Genomic DNA, 19,877 nt, shown 5'->3' on the forward strand with positions numbered 1-19,877 from the left:
GCTAGCTGTATTGCCTTGGTTGTTTCACTTCCTCTCTAGGTGGATTGAATGCTTCAGTCTTGCACCATCAAAGAAGGAGTTGGCCCCTGCGGGGAGTCTTTAAAGAGTCATTTCAGTTCTGACACCATGATGCTGGGCCAGGCACTGGGATGGCATCACTGGAGTCCTGGTAGTGGGGGACAAGAAATGAGAGGCTTTGCCAATGGTGACAGGGAAGAACTAATCACCAGGCATTGGGTAGAGGAACTGTCACTCTCAGCCCAGGGGCCTTCTCTGAATACAAAGCTCAGATAACATCCCCTCCTGCCACCCCAGAAGCAACCTGGAAGGCTGAGGTAGTGTTGGAAGTACTGATGAGTTAATGTCAGTAAATGGCTTGGAAAAGCACAGATACTAGGCACAAAATAAGCACTTCAAATTACCATATATTACCATTATTGCCCTTGGAGCTTCCACAGCCTTTTCATTCTTTGGGCAGAGCCCCATATGAGAACCCCAGTTTGTTAGTAAGCACTGTTCACACCCTGGCATAAGGTCAAGAAGAGGCCTTCTCTCTCTGGGGACTGAGGGAACCCTTAGTCCACTTCCTTAAGAAGAACTTTCAGATACTACTGTCATTTGCAACAACATCTACCTGAGCTGACAACTGCCTCCTAGTTTGTCAAACCAAGGACTGAATTTTAGGAATTCCTATAAGGCAAGGAATTGCTCTTTAGCAGAAATGGCAGAAGATATGGAACCTGCTCTGAAGAAAAAGAGAGTTGCGTAAGGAATTCTAATTCCTCTAATTCATAATAATGTGTAATTCCTCTAATTCATAATAATGATAACTGACATTTGTGTTGTGTTTTATGGCTCACTGAGCACTTTCACATATACTTTTACCCCCTCCCTATGAAGTGGACAAGCAGATATTATGTTCCTGGGTTTAAAGATGAGGAAAATGGGCTTGAACAGGTCACTGGTAATCATAGGACTTTTATGATAAAGGAAACATGGGGATCCCTAGTCCAAACCCTTCCTTTAAACAGAGACCCCAAGAACTTAAGTGGGTTGCTCAAAACCACACAGCTAGTTAGTTGCTGAGCTAGATTGCAACGAGGTCTCAGTGTCCCTTACACAGGCTAGGCAACATTGACCTTCTAGTACCCAGGCCTCTACTGGATTCTTTCTGCCACTCAACTCTGAGTCGCTTGAATAAAAGTTAAATATCTTAGCCATTTCTGGCCCCTCAAAGCCCCCTGTTATCAGAGGAGTCCATTTAAGGTCCTAAAAGTGAGGAAGGAAGGGGAGTAGTGATAGGGGAAGTTTAGTATGATATTTAGGAGCTGTTGATGGGGACATTTTTCAAGAATCTCTTTCCTAGACTAAAAAGCATAGAGTAATGTGAAGCATAGCACAAAGTCAATGCGATATTTTTAAATAGTATGTACCAAGAAAAGCTAATAAGGTTTTACTTCCCTAATTCAAGTTTCGAGAGCTTGGTGCATTTGCCTTTGTGTTTTCACCCCCACCAAATCACTCTTGCCACCGTAGAATGTAGAAATAAGCTAAATTCAGGCTCAGGAGCTCCAACAGATCATCTTTTCCCAAAAAGCCCATATATTTGACACATCTCCAAACCTGGTCTGAGTTCTAAGCCTGTAAAACCTCCAGCTCCTCAGAATTTTGCAATCACAAGACCATTCAGCCAGATACTTTTCCAAGTGCTTCCTACAACTGTCACACCCTGCCTTGAATTAATTGTGTTGAGTCAGCGTAGAGAAACACTTCTCAGTTGTATCTCCAGGGGCTTTATTTGTACTCTTCTGGAACCCGGGATCTTCAGCTAGATTGCACACTGTCAGAATTCATCCTCTTCTCTCCAGTGAGTGCTGAGCTCGAAGAAGATGCCATTATGCCTTCCTCCTGTCTGTGCTGCACTAGTTCATGCTCATCTGCCAAAAGAGCACAGGGGACCTCAAGTGGAAATGAGAAACTCGTCATACTGGAAAAAAAGAGGGATGAATGATCATAGGTTGCGATTAAGAGAGCCTAAACCACAGGGAAACACAACCAGAGACGGCTGGAGACGGGTGGAGGGTGGTTCAAGAGGCCAGTGCTGGGTAGACAGAGACACACATAGAAAAGGAAGTTAATGAAGGGAAGTAATCAAACCTCTATTTTGGACAAAGTGAAATAAAAGTAGTGGAAAACAAGAAGAGGTCAAGGGCAAGCCGAGGGAGATATTGTTTTGTACTATTAAATGTTTATAATAAAAATGAGGTTATCTTCATGGAAGGTTAGAGACTGCAGAAGAAATTCCCAGGAGATGGTCTAGTGAAGCCAACTTGCTTGAATAAGAATATAAAAACTGAAGCCCAGAGAGGAGCAGAGGTCTGGCTCCAGGCAAATGATAGATAGCAATAGTACCTCTTCCTATTATATGCAGCCGCCTTCCTTTTTCCTTATGGCTGTTCTCTGCATGTATCTTGCCCTTTAGCCTCCACACTTTCCTCCCTCTCTGTCTCTCTTTCTCTGTCTCTTTTCTAAAAGGGCAGCTTTCAGAAGGAAAAACAAGGAGTGACATTTTATTTTATTTTATTTTTTTAAGGAGTGACATTTTAAAACAGCTCCAGGAAATCCCCAAACCCTGCATTTAAAGCAACAGGATTGCAGTCCTTCAGCATGATTGACAAAGCCAGGGTTAAAACAGGAAATAGTAGACAAGGCACCAAGAACCAAGAATTCAAGGGAAAGAAAAAAATAACTCCTGAAGGACAACTTAAAGTCTTACCACCACCATTTCTTGTGTTGTGTGTATGTATTTGTGTGCATTTTGTTTTTAGAAAGTTTTCTTTAAGGGCAATGTATCTAGGCCAGTGATCTGTTGATGAGCTTCAAAGAGTGCAAGACCATCCTAAAATTTTATGCAAATTTTATTGTGACTATGTATTTTAAGCTCAGGGGGTCTATAACGTTTTTAAATAAACCCCTAAAAGGGTCATGTCCCAGAAAAGATCAAGAACTTCTGGAACACATCATGTTATATGTTTGGGCCCTTCTACAGAGTGGGTATTCCACCAAGAAATACCAGCAGAGGGGCAGCCCTGGTGGCCCAGCGGTTTAGTGCCACCTTCGGTCCGCAGGCGTGATCCCGGGTCTCAGGGATGGATCTCATGTCAGGCCCCCGCATGGAGCCTGCTTTTTCTCTCTGTCTCTCTGTCTCTCTCTCTCTCTCGATCTCTCTCTGTGTCTCTCATGATAAACAAAATATTTATTAAAAAAAAAAAAAAAGAAATACCACCAGACTTTCCTCTGTATATCAAACCAGAAGCAGAATCAAAACGCCTTCAAAGCAATGGCAACAGGGAAACAAAGCAAAACAAGAGTGGTTTTTAGAATAGCAGTGGTGCTAAAAAGAGATAGAATGTCATCATCTTGGGACATCCCAATAGTCATTCCAGTTAGGTATGGCAGCTACCTTCCATAATGTCAACCTCAATGGGCCAGAAATATAAGCTGAATCTCCCAACATTTCCTGAACTAAAGTCCAATAGCCATTAATTTATCTTTTTAAAAAACCTCCAACTTATTTAAAAGACAAAGCAGTATGTAGTGTCTCTCAAAATATGCTTGGCAGGGATTTTATCACCAAAGAATTCTAGGATGAACTAAGCTGGGGAAAACTCCTTATCATCTCTCCTCTTGGAGGATCACAATAAAAAATAGGGTATTTTAAAGGCTCTGAGAAATCTGTCATAAGTAAATCCATTTAATTCCCTTTAACCCAATGTTTACTGGACTTACTGGACTATGGCACTCTTTTTTACATAATATTGATTTTCATCTTATGAGATATACACCAGAAAATCCTTATATAATAAAATGGGACTTGAAGTAGAAGGCAAGAAGCTTGGACTCTGATCTTGGTTCTGCCACTAGATTGTGTGCTCATAGGTCTTCTGACTGCTTTGAAAGCATAGAACATAAAAGACCTCCCAGATTCTTTCTGGGCTGTGATCTAGCCAATATATCTCTGGGTTGGCTGCTGGCCTAAGACCCTGCTTATAGCCTTTTTCTATGATTACACATATTTTTATTCGGGAAACTGAACAGTACCTGTTACCCTAATAAGACATTGTCTCTTAAGAATACTTTTAAAGTGGGAGGTACAGACTTCCAGTTAGGGCATGAATAAGTCACAGGGCTGAAAGACACAGCACAAGGAATATAATCAATGGTATTATAGTAGCGTTACATGGTAACAGACAGTAGCTACACTGGCTGGTGAGCATAGCATAGGTAGAGAACTGTTGAATCACTATGTTGTACACCTGAAACCAATATAACATTATGTGTCAACCATATTTGAGTTTTTTTTTAAAGAAAAGAATCCTTTGGAGAGATTAGGTAAATGTCTACGAGCTAGAACAGAATGGAATCGGCACTGCAAAGCCGAGCCAATCGTTGACTTTATTCAACACAAAGGCAGCTAACTGATGGGCATGTGTGTTTGATGGGACTGGTTTTTTTTCTTAGTATTAAGACAGCTTTTTAACTTGTTAATGTCACATAAGGAATTTAAGCAAGTTACACTATCTGAAAAAGCACAACTGATGTTTTTTGAAGGAAAACCTTCTTCCTGCCCTTACCGCCCTATTCCCATCCCCCTCGTGAATTAATAATCTAAGAGAAGAAGTAATTATAGAATCCTTCATCCAGAATGCTTACATGATGATCAGGCTAATATTGCCTTCTTACAAAATTTCTTTTTCCATTTAAAAGAAATTCTTGTAGTCTTGATTATTTATTACCAAAAAGCAATGCAAACCTTCAGTATATTATGAAAAATGATTGAGCTGTAACCATTATATATAGCAGAGAATAATCAAGAGCAGATTGCTAATCTAGATGGACCAATCTCCAAATTATATGCAGACACACAGTGGTTTGTTTACTCTCCCTTCCTCATAAGAACTCAAAAAAACATGCCCAAACAAAAAAAATTGTCAGGAAATTTGAGGGGCCTTGTCCAAACAGTACACAGTTAGTTCAGTGTCAATAATTTACATTTTGCAACAAATTATACGGATATGATTTATCTTAAAGAATTTTCAGCGCCAGAAAGAGAAATTGAGTCCATCAAACTTGCAGCTTCACATAAAGGAAATATGAAAATATTCTGGGCCTCTGAGAATCCTCTACACTATATGTAGATAAGAATGGCCATACTTGGGCAGCCCCAGTGGCCCAGCGGTTTAGCCTGGCCTTCAGGCTCAGGTGTGATCCCAGGGACCCGGGAACAAGTCCCACACCTGGCTTCCTGCATGGAGCCTGCTTCTCTCTCTGCCTGTGTCTCTGCCTCTGTGTGTGTGTGTGTGTCTCTCATGAATAAATAAATAAAATCTTTAAAAAAAAAAAAAAAGAATGGCCATACTTCTTTATTTTGAGGAAGGCAGTTGACTTGAGTTTGTGCAATTGCTCAGCTTCTCTTGGATGCTCTCGGGACTCCTTGCTGGTTGAAAACTTCTTTCTACTCCTCTTCCTCTTCAGGTATGTTTTAAAAGCTGTACTTCATTGGGCAACAACCTCTCCCTGAGAATTTTTCATTATAACCTTTTACATCTTTACCAGTGCCCCAATAGTTCTGGTGATAGGGTTGGGTTTTGTGTGTGTGTGTGTGTGTGTGTGTGTGTGTGTGTGTGTTTGAAATTACCCAGCCTCTCTGAAGTCAGCAAGATTTTACCAAGCATGACCACATGACCTTAAGAGCAAATGCCTCTTTTCAAAGGACCAAGCTTTTTCCCACAGTCATTATTATCGTCTGGGAGAACCCCCTCTCTCAGAGAAAGGGGGTGCTGACTCTCCCTCACTTCCAAAGGTGTTTGAGTCAATAACAGCCCTGACAGTGAGCTTTCCCAGGGAATCCTAGAGGCCTGAGAGCACGTTAAGTACTACCTGTGAAGGTCTTGAGCTCTTGCACAATCGGTGGGGAAGTATTAAGGCTACATATGCTTCCTGCATCCCAGGCATGAAAGCTCTATAAAAAATTTGCAGGCATAACACAGGGAAGATGTCATAAAAAAAGCAGAGGCCCAGAGCTGCCGGCAACAAAGCCAGAGATAAGTTGGAACTTGTCCCATGGCAGGACTTTCCCCAACCACCACTGTGACAATCTGCATGCCCTCATATCCAAGTGGGGCCATGAGATATCACTCCTGGGATATGCTTGTCTGGTCTCGTGCTGGTCTCCCAGGCTCAGCTCTTTGTTTTTATAGAGGCTCCCCTGCTGAAAGGTAGGCTGCAGAAGCCAAAACCCCTGCCCCTGCATCAGGTACTTAGTAGGTGCTTGACAATAAATTCTTTGGTGAAAGAATGAAGATACTAATACCATTTTGATTTTCTGCACCAAAGCACGTCTGAGGCTGTCAGCAGGAGTTTCAGTTCCTGGTTTAGGCCAGCAGATGCCTGCCTGTCCTGCACTGAGTCTGCAGGGAGCCGCTCAGAATAAACTACAGCAGGCGGCCTTCGGTGCCTGCAGCTGAAGCCTGACTTCCCTGAGCACGGGCCAAAGAGGGAAACCGTGGCAATTTGTAGGGGCCTCCAGGAATGGCAGGAAGGCGGAACTCTCCGGGGACCCAGGCACTCTGGATCCCAGGCAAAACATGCAGAGTAATACTCCAGCTGTCTCAGGAACACGCCGGCCTGACTGACGGGCTGAGGCGGGATGGAAGTCTCTGCTTCAGCACAGGAGCCAGGCCCAACCCCCCCCCCCCCCCATGCTGTTTGTGTTCTCACTGAGCCTGCTTCAGCGAGGTGAGGACTGGTTCAGAGGAAGAGCTGACAAAAATAAAACCAGAGTGATGAAGTGCTGTGCAGGAAGTGGCAGGCTGTGGAGCGGCGCAGAGCACAGGTATTGAGGTGACACACCACAAGAAAGCTTGCCTGAAGATCAGGCCTGAACAAAACCCTGGCTCTATCGGTGTTGGAGGCTGCTTCTTCCAGGAGTCAGGTCAACAGCACCTACTAGTACTGTCAGGTGGGTTGGGTCTAGGGTTAGCCTCTGCCACCAACCAGTGAGTGAGCTTAGACAAGTGAGTCTCCAGAGCCCCATTTTCCTTGTCTGGGAGCCTTTGGGACACGGAAGCAAAAAGCACATGCTAAAGGATCGAGCATTCATGTAACAAATGTCTTTTCCTTCCCTCCCTATTTAGCATCGTTGCAGGTGAAAGACAAGGCCTCCAGGAAGAAGGTGAAATCTTACTGTAAGAGATAACACACCCACTACACACAATATACTACACCCAAACACCCACACATACACCACACAACACATACCCATACCATACAGCACATACACACAGCACGCACAACACATACATGTGTACCACACACACATACACATGCCACACACATATGCACACGCCTCACACACACATACACATACTATACACACCACAAACAATACACTACACACATAGACCACACACATGCACACACCACATGCACACACACCACATACACACAATATACTGCACACAGTATAGTACAACACACACCACACACATATACACACTATACAACACATACTACACATACCACGCACACAACACATACACACCACAAACACATAGATGCTAAGTTTAAGGCATTTATGAATCAACAACTCTGTATTTCACAGTTCTTCCTTTGGCTGTTCCCTAATTGGAAACAGATTGCCTTTCCCCCTAACTGTTTCTGGGGCAGAGTTCCTCTAAATGTGGGTCTATTCATGGTGATTTTGTTTCCTTTCCTCAGTCAACAGTCACTTGACACCATTACCCGGGTGTTCTCTGCAGCTCTGTCCTTTTATTAGTTCATAAATCTAGGAACTGGGGGAAAGTTTACAAAATTTCATGAAGACTCCACCATTTATTGAGTGACTACTGTGCCTGGCATACTCCCTGGGGTCTGAGCCTCATCACACCCTGCAAGATACTCCTATTATTCTCTACACAAAAGATAAGGAAATTTAGGCTCAAAAAGATCAAAAATTGCCTAAGACCTCACAAGAAGTAAGGGGCAGGATTTGGACTTAAGTGACCTATTAGCCTGAGCTGCTTCCACTGCCCACTGCAGCCTGGCAACATAAAACCCGATTTACTCTTGAGGAGTCCCAATCCACTGTCCTGAATACCGCCCAGGCTATTCCCCTGCCGGGTTTCTACTTGGGCTTCCTTTTGGCCCAAGCTCCCTCTTCTCCCTTCTGACCTCTTCCCTCTTGGGAGCCACAGGTTCTGCCCATTTGGAGCTGTGCCCTGCAGGCAGAAGGCCGGAGGCCTCTACTTCCCTTGCCCCCACCAGCATGGCCAACACAAACTTCTCACTGGAAAACACTGTGTCCTGTAGACAACAGCTCTGTGTGAAGTTCTAGTACCTGCCTGACAGGTCTTCTGTGAAAAGACCCAGCTGGGGTAGCTGGGCTGCCAGGCCTAAGACAGGCAGAGTTCATAAATAGCTTCTTCAGCCATGGAGCTGAGGCTGGCCTGGAGCCAAGTGCTGCCTGCCTCAGTGGTCTTGGCCAACCAGAGCCCTTTTCTGAGAAACCAGAATTTTCAGGAGCTGTGGGTAGAGGGGCTTCACAACAGAAAATTGGTTGGATTCAGGCATTCCCAGGTTTAAATCCCAGCTCTACCACCTTCTGCTTGTGTGACTTTAGGAAAGTAGCTTCTGCTGGCAGCTCCTCAGCCCTGTGGGAGAGTTCCTGGTTCAATTTAACAAATTTTATTGAACACCCCATGACATCCTGTACTGTTTTAAGACTCAGGGTACAAAGATAAGCATAGGCCCTGCCCTTAAGGAGCTCACAGACTAGACCAGTAGGGATGATAAGACCTATAAAAATAAGTATCATATGCAGTTGGAAGTGATAAGTGTATTAGGAGGGGTATAGATAAAACCATGAAGGTTGAGAGCAGAAAGAGGGTGATTCTGGGGTGGGAGGGAGGTAAAGCTGTGGCCATTCCATAAGGGGTCTTGAATGATAGTTTGAACTTTGTAGTGCCAGGCTGTTGGGAGCCATTTAAAGGCTTCTGACCACAGCAGTGGACAGATCAGAGCCATGGGGGCTGGAGCCTTTTTTTCGACCTCCACCACCCAAAGCAGCCAGACCGTGGCATTTCTAAAAGGGAAGGACTCAGGTTCCACCATTTTAAAAGGGCTTTGTTCTCTGAACGAAATAGTTTAGGACTTGAAACATGCAGTGGTCAAAAGGTGTCCTCTATTATTTGTACTGTGACCCAATGCCCACCATCTCTCTCCTCTGGGCCTGCTCAGCCAACCATCTCCTTGCGTTAAAGATGTGAGATTGAGGCATATGGGGCCAGAGGCAGGCACCCAGCTCAGGGAAATTGTCCTGGCTTGGCAAACCGAGTGCCCTGGGACCTTTGCTGCCCTGCCAGTTTGTCTTGGCCCAGCTCACAGGCTTCTGGGAAGAAGTCGGCCTGTTGAGGAAAGGATGTGTCAGTGAGTTGAAGTTGGCTTAATTTCCCTGAGGTGTGTGTGTGTGTGTGTGTGTGTGTGCACACATATGTGCATATGTACTCAGGACTAGGTGTTTTGCAGAAAATTTCAATTTAGGTCAGAACTAAGCAGCCCTTAGTACATCAATATCCAGAGAAGATAAGCCTGAACAATCCTCTCCAGGAATGAACAGCAATAAACTAGGCCTCCTGATTGTAAACACAACAGTTTACCAAGCTCTCTATTAGCAGAAGGGACCCAGGGGGGTTGTGCATTTGGTTGAGCCTTCTGGAGAGGCAAGGGATCCAGATGGGTTGTGGGTTTGGTTGAACCTCCTGGAGAGGCAAGCGTCTGCAGTGCGGCCCGTACTTTAGGCCCACTGTGTTTAAAAACATAGAAGAGGCAATGGTGAGTTCTGCCCCAGCCAAGCTCCTGCCACTTGGCCCATCAAAAAAAAAAAGCATGCCCACAGCTGAACCCGACAGGGCCACGGAGATGAGGAAGACCCAGGTTTCTGCGCTGCTTCTGCCACTCAGCTACCATGTGACCTTGACCAAGTCACCTTGTCTCATCAGCATCTGTTTCCTCCTCTGTAAAATGCAACTAAGGCTCTTATCGATGTGCAAACCAGGAAGAAAATCCCAAAACACTTCTGAGTAATCAAAAGAAATTGCTCCAACTGTCAGTCTACCTTATATTCTTTACTCAGGGAAAAGCCCTTTAGAGCTCCTCCTAGAGCCTGTGTTTTCTGAAGTTTACATATAATGAAAATATGTTTGGTTTTCTGGCTTCCTGGCCTACCACAGATGACAAACAATTGATTAGCAGGGGTTGGTCCGCTAGAGATAGACATACTGATGACTGACAAAACATAGAAGGCAATCAAGAGAGCGAGGAAGGAGAAAGAAAAATTGTAGGGCAGAAACAAGATCTTTAAAAGCAACACAAGCCATTTAGTACTATGGTAAACACTTTTACATGTGTCAATAGCTCCAAAGGCCCTCATGCCTAGAGCCTAGTGTGATAATTGTTATTTACAAGCAGGGCTTTATAGGCTATTATTTTAGAAAAATTTCCTTCCAAATATTTTAAATACATAAAGTTTTGATGCTTAAAAAGAACACTCTTGGGACACCTGGGTGGCTCAGGGTTAAGCGTCTGCCTTCAGCCCAGGGCATGATCCTGGAGTCCTGGGATCAAGTCCCACATCAGGCTCCCTGCATGGAGCCTGCTTCTCCTTCTACCTATGTCTCTGCCTCTCTCTCTCTCTCTCTCTCTCTCTGTTTGTCTCTCATGAATAAAAAAATAAAATCTTTAAAAAAAAAAAAGAACACTCTTTGGTATTCTGAACATTCAAACATTAGTAAAGATGTACATTAATCCAGGAGTGCTCTGGAGGGCACAGTCATTCCTGTTCTCTGCACATCAATGTTTGGCCCCAGGATCAAATCAAATGATATGGAGAGGGTACCAAAAAGGTATGAAACCCTATCCAAATTACCAGTTGGGATAGTGAGGATTAATCCCTTGGTCTCAGTTGTTCTTGAAGACTATTTAAGAATGAGTCTAACAAACATGTTTGTGGATGAGTTAGCATGGAATGTAAATTTGTTTTGTCTTTACTCATGCTTAGAGTGTGAACTTTTCCAGTATGTGTGGCATACCCACTATGGGAGGAAGGAGAGGGGGAACCAGGAAATAAAATTTCTGACCAGAGAAAGCATCCTTTCCAATGAGCCAAGCTGTTATCTTAGGTCCACGTGAACACTGTGAGCTGGTAAAGAAATTTAACCAATTGAGCTTCTGCTGCTGGTCAGGCCCTGTGCTAGGTATGTGGGAGAAAGGGGCACCCAAGAAGGATGGGACTGCCCTCAAGAAGCTTACAGACTGGTGCTTTTCAAGAGTTAGGTCAAAATGAGGTCCCGGGTAATCAGCACTCCTCCTGATGCTTTTTCTTTAAATATATTTCAGTGCATAAATAACAGTTGTTTATATAGAAGAACAAAAAAATACAGATGAAGGGTGCCTGGCTGGCTCAGTCAGTAGAGCATGTGACCCTTGACCTCAGGACCATGACTTGAACCCCCACACTGGGTGTGGAGCCTACTTTAAAAAATTGTGTGTGTGTGTATATATATATATATATATATAACAACCCAAGAAAATACAGATGAGAAGATAGAAAAATCAAAAGCATCTTCAATTCTATCACATAGAAATAACCAATATTGGGCAGCCCGGGTGGCTCAGCGGTTTAGCACCAGCTTCAGTCCAGGGCATGATCCCTGAGATCCAGGATCAAGTCCCACGTCAGGCTCCCTGCATGGAGCCTGCTTGTCCCTCTGCCTGTGTCTCTGCCTCTCTCTCTCTTTCTCTCTCTCCCTCTCTCTCTCTCTATGAATAAATAAATAAAATCTTTAAAAAAGAAATAACCAATATTAACATTTGTATTGACAACCAATATTAGCAAGTTGTGGAATTGTTCATGTAAATGAATACATTAATCACACAGCACACGGGTCTTTTTTACTCAAAAAAATAAAATAAAATATGGATCCTTAACACATTCAGAGTAAATGAGGAAGAAAAACCTCAGAGACACATCATCTACACTGGGAACATACATTCCTCATCTACTCCAAATAGAAGTTCCTGAAATATTAACAATATGAATATAAATAAATGAAGCCTTAAAAAGATGATAAGAAAACAGAGGAGACTAATTATGTAACATCAGGGCAGGACAACTTCTTGAGCAAGACAGGAAACCCAGAAACCAGCAAGAAAAAAATACACATTTGAATACTGAAACATTTAAAACTCCTACATGATGAAAAACAGCATTAAAGTTTAAAATCAAGTAGTAGACCTGGGTAAAATATTCAAGACATTTAACAGGGCTTCAAAACAACAGTGTCTTCTCTTTCTGCCAACAGATGCTTAATGTACAAAGAGTGCCTACAAGTACGAACAGCTCCAACGTCCAAATAGAAAAATAGACAAGGAACATAAACAAAGAATTCACAGAAGAAAGGCAGATGGCCAATAAACATAAAAAGATGTTCAACTTTACTGTTGTCAGGGAAATGTAAAAACTAAAAAATTAATGGAAAATGGCGCTGATGAGGTTATGTGGAAGCATGTGCTAACCTATGTTCCAAGTCCAAGGCTAAATGGCATAACTTTGGGAGGAAGGTGATTTGTTAGAATCTTGTATGCACTTTCCATGTGTGTACTTTTTGACCAGCAAGTCCACTTTCAGGACACTCTTCTACAGATAACATAGATTCATAAACATGCATGTCTATTACGGCACATTTTGTAATAGAAAAACATCTGAACTGGGGTGCCTGGATGGTGCAGTCGGGTAAGCAACCTACTCTTGGTTTTCAGCTCAGGTTATGATCTCAGGGTTGTGATCTGGAGCCCTGCGTTGGGCTCTGTGCTCAGGGTAGAGTCTGCATAAGAGTCTCTCTCTCCCTCTGCCCTCCCATCCCCATACTCTCTCTAAAATAAATATTTTTAAAAAGATCTGAACTGACCTAATATCCATCAGTAGATTGTGTTAATCACCACATATCCATAAAAGGAACACTATGCATTTGGTATAAGGAGTCATATTTTATATGTGTACACTTGAAATGCTGTATATGGTAGATTGTTGAATAGAATTAAATCAAGTTACGGGACCAGTATGTATAGTAATATTTGGTTTGTAAAAATATGCATGCATATACATACATAGCTGTGTCAATATAAACCTAGGGAAAAGTCTAGATGTATTTGAAACAAAATATTAATAATGCATGTCTGAGAAGAGGGATTTGACTGGTGAAGAGGAGAACTTTTACTCTCCTCTTTTACACATTTCTATTTTTTGGTAAGATTTTATTTATTGATTTGGGAGAGTGAGGGGAGGAAGGGGCAGCGGGAGAGAGAGAACCTCAAGCAGACTCCTCTCTGAGCACAGAGCTTGATGCAGAGTTCAATCCCACAACGCTCAGATCCTGACTTGAGCTGAAACCAAGAGTCAGATGCTCAACCCACTGAGCCACCCGGTGTCCCTATATATTTTTAAATAGGTGCAATTATTATCCTTGCTTTATGTGTATGTTTACTTCAGCACAGAGAAGTTGTCACTTGCCAAGTTCACGTGACAGAGCTGCTACCAGGTGGCAGAACTGGGACTCCAGAGGAGTTGGACATGGCCCCAAAGCCCATGTTCTTTCCAGATTAGCAAGACCAGCTTGCAAGGCTCTCCTGGGGCTCCTTAGGTCCTGAGCAGGTGGGATTAAGTCTGTGACTACACCTGAAGCCATCTCAGGCTGAAGCTGCAGGGAGGTCCTGGGGAGGTACTCTGCTTTTGACCTTTGCCCCTCTTCCTGGAGCCTCAGAATTCCATGAAATGTTCTGAGGGGTGGCCACTGAGGCACCAGGACAATCTTTCTGAGATGATTTTCTCTTTGAGTGAAGGTTACACAGTCTCTACCAGGTTCTACTGCCTGTCAACCTGGACACAGAGGGTGGACCAGACCATCAGCTGGTGGTGCCTTAGAACAAGGGTGGCACGATTTCAGCAACCTGGGACACTTCTCTTTCCCCTGTGAACTCCTCTGAAGGCCACAGCCATAAGAAAAGAGAAATTCCAGATCTAAAGGAAGGAGCCTCCTCCTGAGAGAATAATCCCTGTGCCTTTGCTGTGCTCAGGAGGCTGTAGAGGCTGAGATCCCGTCTGAGCCACCATCGGGAGACAGTGTAAGGGAGCCCTTAGCACAGGCAGCTTTTTTATCGACACTGTTCGCCTCCTTGTTTGTCATGTCAGTGCTGCTTTTGGTTGGCTTTCTGGCCTCTTGCCTGAACCAATATGACAGAGCAACCCTATCCTGGTTGAGTTTCCTGACTTGGCTTCTCCCTTGCTGGTCTCGTGGTGCTCACCTGATCCTGCCTTCCTTATACACCCTTCCAGAACTTCACAACAGAGAACTTCTGGGCAGCTGTCCCCCGGCCAAGGTGACCTATTGACAAGCTGACACATTAAAACTATCAGGAGTCCGGCACCTGAGTGGCTCAGATAGTTGAGTCGTGATCCCAGAGTCCTGGGATCGAGTCCTGAACCAGGCTCCTGGCTCAGCAGGGAAGCCTGGTTCTCCCTCTCTGCCTCTCCCTCAGCTCATGCACTCACTCTCAAATAAATAAATAAAAATATTTAAAAAAAAAAATAAAAGGTCAGGGGTCACTGACTCATCATCCTTACAGACGTGCACATGAAGGCTGGTGGATTTCCAGTGACCTGAGTCTAGACTCTAAGCATCCTGAGGACAGGGACTGTGCAGCTTTGTCTGCCAATTGTATACTCAGGGCCTAGTTCCCATTAGAACTTGTTGACCAAATGGATACTGGATGAATCTATTTAAACTTCCTTCTCCCCTGCCACAAAGGACAGCTGAAGTCATTCTAACGAAGGAGATAATTCACTTGAGCAGGTCAGAGAGTAAATAGTTTAGGCGTTGTGGGCACGAAACAAAATTGAGCCTATTCTATAGGTACTCAAAAAGCAAGAGAAAACAAATTCCTATGAGATTTTTGTTAATTCATAACAAAAAATTATAACAGAGTATGTATTTTTTTTTAATAATACAGGTCTCCTAATGAGAAGAATAAAATTTTTTTGAGGAATAACATTTCACTTACCTGGGCTTCAAAGTCAGTGTCTTCTGGGGTACCTGGCTGGCTCAATCAGTAGAACAAGCAGCTCTATCTTGCAGTCGTGAGTTCAAGCCCCACACTGGGTGTAGATTGCTGAAATAAATAAACTTAAAAAAATTTTTTTCCAAAGTCAGTGTCTTATCTATCAAAATCTATTGCAAATATTCATCTGTTAATGCTGATATGTAATGAGATATTATGTATATACTTCTTTGAAAATAAAAGTTGGATTTCATATAATTTTCACATAATTTTTTTTTCCTTAAAGCTCAATCATGGGGCAGTACAAAAACAGGGAGTGGGTAGGGGTTGGCTTCAGGCTGTAGCTGATGAACTCCTGCACTTGAAGATGATAGAAAGTAGGATATTCTCATTCAACCCCCTAAATCTTACATATTCAAAATTTTGAGGTTTCTGAGACATTTTCACTCCTTTTCTTCCTGCCCTTTCCTTCTTGAAGGAGGCCACGTGGACTGAGCCTGACAGCTCCTGAGAAGGGGGTCAGGAGCTTCGTTATTGCCCAAACACCCAGAATCACAGAGTGGAGTTGGAGTGGTGGTAGGCCCTTTCTTTTCCAAGGCTGTGGCGTTAGCTCTTTGCCAACCACAAGCAAACCACTGGAAAGGGCATGCCTGTGTTTCTTCTGCAGCCCAGACCACAGAGGGGAGGGAGGGCTCAGAGCGCCTGCGTTAATGGGAAACAGTTGTGCTTGTCCAGCCCTATGCACAGAGGGAACAAATTTAAATACCTAAAATCTCATTGCATCCTGAAAAACATATCATTTGGAAGAGACAACTGACCACGGCACAGAATTCAATGCTGGCAAAATGACATCAATTATGCAATAAGGCAAGGGCCTTTTTGTAAATACACAGAGTACTGAGGAGATCAGGGACTTGTGAAAGTATTGATCATTCATTGACTCATTAGTTTACACAACAAATCATTTTCAGGAGCTGGTTTACGTCCCAGGCACCATATTAGGCCCTGGGCATGTCATAGAAAGTAAGGCAGACAGTTTCTGCTCTCATGGAGTTTACATTACTGTTCGATGGCATTTGCTAAAATTCAATATTCTATGGCGTATTACTAACCAGTTGGGGAAAGAAGAAATTAAATGAAGTCAATCCTGTTACTTTATTGCAAGACTTTAGAACCTTCAGCTTGTTGATTTCCACTGAGAATCTCCAAGAGAGGGATATATAGAAAGGAGCCTTCAAAAACTTATTTAATTATGGCATCCTTTTTGAGAGTTGCATCTTGTGGCATCAGAGTCACACGGAATACAGTTTGGGGAACAAGGCTCTCAGGACCACTGGGTACAGCTGTGTAGGTTGTGCACTAAATAGCTTTAGCAGGACCACTAAACAGGCTATTGATCCAAGGTGCCCTGGAGTTTTCTGGCTGAGGGGCCTGATCTCTGTAACTATAGGGCAAAACATGGGGAGCACGGGGTTCACAGGGCTATCACTCAGCTACGTGCTGCTTGGCTCCCCCACTCAGAACAGACCAGGAGGCTAGTGCTCGGCACCTAGGAAAACTGACCTAGTTGTGGAGATAGCCTTAGGGAAGGTGGCCAAGAGGTCAAAGCACAACATTCATGTGAGTCTCCAGGCCGAAAGAAACCAGCAGAATGAATGTAAAAAAAAAAAAAAAAAAAAAAAAAATTTAAGGACCACACCACGGTACAACACAGTTACATGTAAAACTCTGAAGGTATAAAAAGACCCTAGAAGTTTCTAGAAGGATAAAAAAAAAAACCAGATCACACACAAAGGAACACTTCTAACAATGACATGGAGTCCTCAAAAGCAGCTTTGGAAACTAGAAGACAAGGCAGTCATACTTGCAATATTCCAGATGAAAATGATTTTCAAGCCAGAAATCTCAACTTGGCCTGACTCCCTATCAATTTTAGAATATAACTATTTCAAGAATTGTAAAGCCTCAAAAATATTACCTCTCATGCTTTCCAGGATTTATTGAACATTTGGTCTACTAAAAACAAAAGCTAATAAACAAAGAGAAAGGTATGGGTTCCAGGAAATAAGAGATGCAAGACAGGGGAGATCCAAAGGGCGTCTGGGATGGTGGTAGGAATAGTCTAAGGACAACAGTTGCGAGGTAAGTCCAGAGGGCAGCTGGTCCCTCCTGGAACTGGATGAAGGCACAGCAGTAGGAAAAGAGGCTTAGAGGGAAGCTCCAGCAAAAAAGCAAAAAAAAAAAAAAAAAAAGAAAAAGGAATCAAGAGATTGATCCTGTGGAAAATCTTCGTTATAAAATGAAAAGACTCCCATAAAAAATAAATAAATAAAATAAAATAATAAAATAAAATAAAATAAAAAGACTATGAATTTGGAGGAAACTAACAACAACAGAAAGAGGAAATTATTAACTAAAACCTATATATATAAGAAAGGCAACATGATCACAGTTTGTTACTTGGCTCAGGAGTGATTCATATCTATTTAACTACAACAAAAATGCAAATACCGGTTTGGAATGACAGGAAGGGAGATTCAGAGAGAACAGTGTGAGCAAGCTAAAATTTTCCCACCATACAAAGAAGTCAATAATAGTGTTTAAAATTCGCTCATCAAGGGGTTCCTGGGTGGCTCAGTCAGTTAGGCATCTGACTTTGACTTGGGTCATAGTGTCAAGGTCCTGGGATCAAGCCCTAGGCAGGCTCCCTGCCTATCCCTCTCCCTTTCCCTCTGCCCCTCCCTGGCGCTCCTATTTCTCTCTCTCTCTCTCATAAATAAATAAATAAATAAATAAATAAATAAATAAATAAATCTTTGGGAAAAAAATGAAAAAAGAAAATTCACTCATCCATAATGAATGCACTGTATGCACAGTATTTAGAAACATGAAGGTAAATATCTAACAGAATAGCTATAACACTGGGGAGTGGTAGGGAACTGGTTCAAGGTTGTGGGGAAGTAATCAGGTAATGCAAGGAAGTGCCATTTTCTTTATAACCTTTTATCACTATTTGACTTTTTATGTTGCATACATCCAGTTACTTTGGTTTTTAAAATAGGGATTTGATTTTTTTTTTTAAGATTTTATTTATTTATTCATGAGAGACACAGAGACAGTCAGAGGGAGAAGCAGGCTCCTTGAGAGGAGCCCAATGTGGGACTTGATTCTGGATCCCGGGATCATGCCCTGAGCCAACGGCAGACACTTAACCGCTGAACCACCCAGGTGTCCCTAAAATAGGGATTTTAAACCAGGCTGTTAACCAGGTTGTTTTTGGCTAAGTGGCTTATGCCATTTATCAGTTTCAAAGCTTGCCCAATTAAAGTTCATGGATTAATAAAAGCACAAATTACTGCATGTGCTGGGCCTTTGGGACTCAAGGAAGAGTACAAACTGCAAATGTCAAATCTGAGAATGAGGAGTTTCCTGCCATACTACTCTAGGCATGGACCAGAAGCATGGGGAATAACCTGGCAGCTTGTTAAAAATGAACAATTTCAGGTGGCACCTAGGCACATTGCATTTTGGAAGATCCCTAAGGTGATCATATGCACATTAACAAGTTTGTACTGGGATGATGGAAGGTGGCAAGGGAAATGGGGTGGAGGGTCCCATTACAGATGATATTATACACAGGCCCATTATAAAGTCAGTGGTGATAGATCCAGAAGGCAATTTGGGGGACATTTTAAGCATCTCTGGGGCTTTAGAGACCCTAAGCCCCATTACAATAACCCCACACTATAATAAAATGTATATATCTACATATGAGAGGAATTGAATTATGGGACACTAGTTAACATGTCACATTCTGTAGGTATTTAAAAATTAAACATTTATCTATTAAAACCAACAAAAAGTACAGTGTCCAGGGGTGTCCAGTTTAGGCACAAGCCAGGGCAGAGAGCCCCGGGCCAGCCCATCAGACACATGAGGCTATTGGTCATTATCCTTGGTTGCAGGTGATATAACCCCAATTCACTCCAGCTAAAGCAAAGAAAACTATTGCCTTTCATAACTTAGAAGTGTTCTTCAGTGTTGCAAGCATGCCACATCAGGGAATTTGGTCCAAATGTTTGTATATCTGGACTCTGACTCTGTTTCTCAGTTCTGCTTACCTTCTTTTTCAGGCAGCTTCTTGCCACATAATGATGAAAGGACAGCTGTCTAACCTTATAAATAGTCATTCTCTAACAGCTCCTAAAATAATTTAGGACCCCAAAGAACTTTTGTGTGCACTCTAGCTGTCAATATTTAACTATAGTAGAAAATAAACTGAAAAAAAAAACATGCGTAATTAATTTATTTTAAAAAACAATAAGAAACTCATTACATGTAAATATAAAGAACATGTTTCTAGTTTCTATGAGAAAATTATATTTTCCAGAACAAACATGATTTACTAAGAAGAGAGTAAACAATGTTTTTTACATTTTTGCAGATCTCTTTAATCTTGAAATTAAGAGAAGATAGCTGAATTTACCTATCTACTTCTGAATTCAATTTGTTGCAATATGTTGTTTTGGTTGAAGTATGTGAAGAAATCTGGCCTCACAAAGATAAGTAGGTAGAGAAGGGGAGAATCTTTTAATAACTTTTTCAGATAGTTGTGGTGACGCTTTTTTGATATTACACCAAAATTCAAAAATGGTAGTGTTGGGAGCCAAGGGCAGGCCACCCCAAGATAGGCCACTTTTGCATGA

The 19,877-nt window shown here is 42.6% G+C and overlaps 1 long non-coding RNA gene across 1 annotated transcript; it reads right to left on the reverse strand.

The window, feature by feature from the left end:
* Positions 1-1,798: 1,798 nt before the first annotated feature.
* On the reverse strand, positions 1,799-15,818 carry LOC121481221. Its single transcript, XR_005985235.1, has 3 exons — positions 15,583-15,818; positions 15,175-15,296; positions 1,799-1,937 (listed from the first exon to the last, which is right to left on the reverse strand). It is a non-coding gene; the product is annotated as an uncharacterized LOC121481221 (long non-coding RNA).
* Positions 15,819-19,877: the final 4,059 nt, after the last annotated feature.

This window comes from Vulpes lagopus, chromosome 2 (genome assembly GCF_018345385.1).
Source record: "Vulpes lagopus strain Blue_001 chromosome 2, ASM1834538v1, whole genome shotgun sequence".
NCBI lineage: Eukaryota > Metazoa > Chordata > Mammalia > Carnivora > Canidae > Vulpes > Vulpes lagopus.